This window comes from Mus musculus, chromosome 6 (assembly GCF_000001635.26).
Source record: "Mus musculus strain C57BL/6J chromosome 6, GRCm38.p6 C57BL/6J".
In the NCBI taxonomy this organism is placed as follows: Eukaryota; Metazoa; Chordata; class Mammalia; order Rodentia; family Muridae; genus Mus; species Mus musculus.
The window spans coordinates 52,332,907-52,339,322 of NC_000072.6; positions in this window are offsets into that span (position 1 = coordinate 52,332,907).

Consider the following 6,416-nt stretch of genomic DNA (forward strand, 5'->3'; position numbering starts at 1 on the left):
GGCGACAGTGGCTGGTGTCTGGACTTCACAAGTTCTGGGTGGCTCAGCTTGGTCACAGAAGGCTAAGGAGCAGACTGACGCCAGCTCCAGGAGCTCATCGAAAACCCAGAGCCATCCGCAGGCTGTGAGAAGCCTTTCTTCTTCGCTTTCTCTTTCTCTTTCTGAAGCATTCAGAGATGACATTCAGAGGGTCCAGCTAAGGATTTGGACCACGGGGATGGTGTCTATCCAGTTTTGTTTTTACACACTCGCACGGCTACTGATGGTCTAGAAAGGCTTCTCTCTCTCCAAATATTCTTAATTAGCAGTTTTCAAACTTTTTAAAGATAAAATACATTTTTTTAAAGCTAAAAAAAAAAAATGAATGTGTGTGTGATGTTTTGCCTGCATGTATGTCCGTGCACTTTATGCATGCCTGGAGTACCTGTGGAGGCCAGAAGGAGGAATCAGATCTCCTGGAACTAGAGTTGTAATGGTTGTGAGCTGCCATGCAGATGCTAGGAATCAAACCTGGTCTTCTGGCTCATGCCGACACACCAGAAGATCCCATTACAGATGACGGTGAGCCACCACGTGGTTGTTGGGAATTGAACTCAGGACCTCTGGAAAGACAGTCAGTGCTCTTGACCGCTGAGCCATCTCTCCGGCCTGTGACTAAGCTCTTGAATGTCTTACATGGCTGTGATGGTTTGTATATCCTTGGACCAGGGTGTGGCACCATCTGAAGGTGTGGCCTTGTTGGAATGGGTATGACCTAGTTGGAATGGGTGTGTCACTGTGGGTGTGGGTATAAGATCCTCACCCTAGTTGCCTGGAAGTCAGTCTTCCACTAGCAGCCTTTGGATGAAGACATAGAACTCTCAGCTCCTCCTGCACCATGCCTGCCTGGATACTGCCATGCTCCCACCTTGATGATAATGGACTGAACCTCTGAACCTGTAAGCCAGCCCCAATTAAATGTTGTTTTTTATAAGACTTGCCTTGGTCATGGTGTCTGTTCACAGCAGTAAAACCCTAACTAAGACAGAAGTTGGTACTGGGAGTGGGGTATTGCTGTGATAGGCCTGACCATGTTTTCATTTGAAAGAATGTGGATTTTGGGACTTTGTATTTGGAAAGCAATGGAATGCTTTAAATGGAGCTTAATGGGTCATCCTAATAGGAATATGGAAGACTTAGCTGCTGGGAGTAATTTGAACTGTGTTGACCTGGCCCAAAAGATTTCAAAAAAGAATTTCAGAATGTGGCATAAAGACTGTTTTTGTGGTATTTTGGTGAAGAATGTGGCTACTTTTTGCCCTTGTCTGAAAAGTTTACCTGAGGCTAAGGTGAAGAGACTTGGACTAATTGCATTGACAAAAGAAGTTTCAAAAGAGCCCAGCAGAGAATTTGTTCTCTGGTTAAGTCTTATGAAGAGAAGTTTGGACAAGCATAGCAAGCTTAGAAAGGAAAAATATAAAATATATGGTTCTAGTATTAAAGGAGTACCAGGAAGTGAAATGGAGCAAAATCTTGTGTTCTTGGAGATAACAGATTAAGGGAGTGGGACCTTGGGGCAAGATTCTACCCAGCTTAATTAGATCCAGGCATGGTGGTACACACCTTTAATCCCATGAGACAGGCATGCTGATCTCTGCCTTCAAGGTCAATCTACAGAGCAAGAACCAGGATAGCTAAGCTTAGGCAGTGAAGGATTTAGAAAACATAAAGCTAGTGATAATGTAATAGTACAAGGGGATCATGTTCTACTTTCTGTAAGCAGCAGAACTCGGCAGCTTCAGCCATGCGGCTCTGGCTCTAGAGTTAAGAATGGAAGGAACTACTGGGAAAATTGATGCTGGTTAGCTGGAGCTAAGACATTAGCAATGATTAAGAAGAGACCAGCATCACTGAGGTGAAATCTTCTGGAAATTGTTTTCTGGGAGCACAAAGAAGCTGTGCTCCAGAGATACTCAAGGTTGTACCTCATGCTGCGGCTGGACTTGGTAACGTATAAGAGTCACTCAGGTGGTACTGCTTGTGAAGGAATAAAGGGATCATGGAGAGAAGCTGAGGCTTAGCACTGTGAGAGGCCAGGGAAGGCCACTGGAGAAGGTGAAGCCTCAGCTGTAGTTGATGGCCCAGGACTGAAGGGGTCATGCAAAGGATTTGAGGCTTGGCACCCTGAAGAGAGCCTATGAGAGGCTATTGGTGAAGCCTAGTTGGAGTGGAACACCCCAGTGTATTGGAGATGTCAGTACCATGGGATGATCACCAAGAACATCACCCGTAGTGGAGTGGATCAACCTGAGCATAGAGTGCTACAGAGGACAGAGATGGAGAAGTGATGCCAGCCCTTAGGAGGAGTCCAAAAGATCAAGTGGAATCCCAGACACTGAAACAAGAAGCTGTAACATTGAAATTGCCTTGGAGACTCAAAGATGTTAAAGATGCCAGAGCCATGGGATACATGCTGAGGAAAGCTGCTAACAGGGAGTGGAACCAGCCCAGGAGAAAGCAGTTTGTTGCAGTCAACAAAGATGAAAAAGGAGTGGAGATCTGAAGACCACTTTGACATCAGCCATGGAGATGCAGAGTTTGGAGTTTGCCCAGCTGGTTTCCTGCCTTGCTTTGGGGATTACAGTTAATTAAGTTGAATGAATCTCAGAAGAGACCTTGAACTTTGGACTTTTAACATTGTTGCAACTGCTATAGACTATGAGGACTTTGAAAGTTGGACTAAATGCATTTTGCATTATGCTATGTTTAAGTATGGCCCCCATAGACTCATGTTTTTTTAACAAGTCTATGGGGACCAGGGAGTGGAATGTGATGGTTTGTATATCCTTGGACCAGGGTGTGGCACCATCTGAAGGTGTGGCCTTGTTGGAATGGGTGTGACCTAGTTGGAATGGGTGTGTCACTGTGGGTGTGGGTATAAGATCCTCACCCTAGTTGCCTGGAAGTCAGTCTTCCACTAGCAGCCTTTGGATGAAGACATAGAACTCTCAGCTCCTCCTGCACCATGCCTGCCTGGATACTGCCATGCTCCCACCTTGATGATAATGGACTGAACCTCTGAACCTGTAAGCCAGCCCCAATTAAATGTTGTTTTTTATAAGACTTGCCTTGGTCATGGTGTCTGTTCACAGCAGTAAAACCCTAACTAAGACAATGGCTTTCTGCACACACACGCATACATGGGTACACATGCACTCCTCTGAAACCACTATTTGCTAAGATGATACTGACACTTACTCACAGATTCTGCTGGTTTCTTTCCTACTCTATTTTAGCACCAGCCTTAGAAGACTTCTTATCAGTGACTCTAGAACTTTAGAGGAGATGTGATTTCTGCAGAGAAGGTTCTCTCTCCATATCTACTCAGGCCCTACTCATACTATGCAGGCCTTGCACCCCAAAGACTGGCCCAAACTTAATAAGCCATGTGCAGCTTGGTTTTGGGTTGTTTGTTTTTGTTTTGTTTTTTAACTGTCTATGGTTTTGTGGGTCCCCAATAAGTCTTAACTAGATTTTGCAGCCCTTTTCTCAGGACACAGCTGATGGTGAATATAGGCCTCTAGAGATGGTAGTTGGAAGGACTGAAGCTTGTATTTATAGGAGGAAACAGGCAGGAAGAGGGCAGAGGATAGAAGGCGGTGAGCACATTGCATGCTAGCACAATCCTTTATAGTAAATCTTAAGGTTTACTGGGTGGGCTGTTTCCACTCCCCTAAGCTGTTGACTACTTGGCTTGGTTAGGCTAAAGGTCTAGGGCTGAAGGGAGTGTATTCAAAGCCTGTGTTTGCATAGGTACCAGCTAGATCACTTTCAATCTCAGCACTGGGGAGGCAAAGGCAGGAGGATCTTTGTGAGTTTGACAACAACCTGGTTTACAGAGTGAGTTGTAGGACAGCCAAGGTCACACAGAGAAACTCTGTCTCAAAAATAAAATCATTTAAAAAGTAACACACACACACACACACACACACACACACACACACACACCTAAAGATAAAACTGTAAGCCAGGTGACAGGGACATTCTTGTAACATATCAGAATTGCCACTCTGCTCCACAGTAAGTTTGAGGCCAAACAAGGCTACTTGAGACCCTGCCTCAAACTAACACAGCAAGCAAAACGCATGCACAGAGAAAATGAAATTTATTCTGGTAACCATTTTTATGTGTTCAGCTATGTTGAAGGTGCACACATGGGTGTGTGGTACATCTCTAGAACCGTTCACTTCACAAATCTGAAACTATGCTTATAGTGATGGTCCCTATGTCCCTGCCCTGTCTCAGACCCTGGACTGGCTCCCCCTGGGGATTCTATTACTTCTGTCTCCCCAGTGCTGGGGTTACAGATGTGTGTCACCATGCCTACGGGCTTGACAACTGACTTTATGTTTCTATAATTTTGACTACTCCAGAGAAGGCACGAGAGTAGAACTAGACTGTGTCTGCCGTGATGCTTCTGGTGAGGGACTAAGCACATTTGCTGGTATTGTCCAATGCTATGGTCGAGCATGGCAGAGCTGAGGACGTTCTTGTCTTTCTTCTTTGGGAAATGTGATGGGACGCTTCATCCTTCATTACAGAGTCCTGATTCATGGAACAGCTTGTGAGGTACATCCTCAATTAGCCCTATAGGCTATGTTGTTGGTAGGGCCTGCTGTTTTAGTGAACATTTTCTTTAATTGAGGAGATACTGAGGAAAAAAATAAAATAAAGAAGAAATAGAGAAATCCTTCTAGACCCTCAAAAGTACATAGAACATAAATTATATTTCAGTGTGTCAAGGGCCAAGGATACGTATAAGAGAGAGATATAAGCAAATATCTACTAAATATTTTTCTTATGTCAAACTCTATCTTAGGTGGTGGGCATAATTTGTTAAGACTGAGGGTCTGGGAAGGCTTCCTACAGGTAGTGACATTTGAATGAATGCACAATAAAAGTGTGCTATATATACAACAGATTATTATTCCTCTACAAAGAAAACTGAAGTCCTGTAATTTGTAGCAAATTGGAGAACATTATGTTAAGTGCAATAAGCCAGACACAGAAGGGTGCAGGTCACGTGTTTTTCACTTAGATGCAGATGCTAAATAAAGTAAGACAATCTGAGTGTGAGCTGAGTTATAAAGATGAGTAGGTGTTAGCCAGCAAACAGTTCAGAGGGTCGGAAGAGGCATTTTCTAGTACTCTGTAGTGCATTTGAGGAAATAGAAGGCCATGTGACTGGCTAGAGATCTGGTACAACAGAGATGCAGTTTATGACTGCATATGGATTCTGTAGGTTGAGGTAAGGCCATGGGCTTGGCAACGTGAAGTCATTTCAGTAGACATAGGGTTATAGTTTTGCTGTTGTTGTTTTGTTTTGTTTTTCTAGACAGGGATCCTCTCTGTAGTCCTGGCTGTCCTGGAACTCTCTCTGTAAACCAGGATGGCCTCAAACATAGAGATTCAATCGGGTCAGATTTATATTGGAAAAGAATACTCTGGATTCTTTGGGAAGCAGATTAAGGTGGGGTAGCAGTGATTATGAAGAGAGCAATTAGGAGCCTTAGTTGATGCTGCAGCTAAGACAAGAGTGTTCGAAGCTTGAAAAACCTTCCTAAACACTGAGCTTCAGCTGAGTTTTGAAAGATGAATGGGTATTTCACAACAACACTAAAAGAAAAAAGATTAGAGGATTAGAAGCCCAGGCTCTAATGCACATAGGCCTGTGTGTGCATCCATCTGCAGAATTTGAATAGTTGGGAAAGGACATTGCCACACTGTGAAGAGAATTTGTACTTTTGCAGAAGGTAACATAATTCTGTAAGTTCTTCTTCAGGGAATGAGGTCACCTAATTTATATCTTAGGACAATTAATCAACTGCAGAAAAGTGACAAATCCAAGGATTGGGAGAAAAGTGAGAAAGGCAGAGGAGAGAAGATCCAAGATGTGTTTAGCAGTTAGACGCTTCTGAATTTACTAAGAGCCAGGCATGGTAGCGCATAACTTTAATCCCAGCACTCTGCAGAGGCAGGAGGATCTCTGTGAGTTTAAAGCCACCCTGATCTACAAAGCCAGTTTCTGGTGGGCCAGGTCTACATAGTGAAACCCTGTCTTAAAACAACAACAAACCAAACCAAAAACCTACCATCTCCACTGCAAGCAGTTCATTAACAGTAGGTGCAGTAGTTCAGAATAAGAGAGAAGCTAAGGAGTACTTTGAAAATCTACCTAGATAAATGTGGATCCATCAACTATAGCCAGGAGACAGAACTCTACAGAAGAGAGAACTGGATTGTCCATGCATAAGGAAGGGAAAGGAAGAGGGGGAAGAAAGAGTGATAGATTTGCTTTGAGAAATGTTCAAAATTAAGGGCCCTTGAGATGCAGAGATGCCCAAGCCATGGTTCACACTGATGCCTTTCTGTGAGAG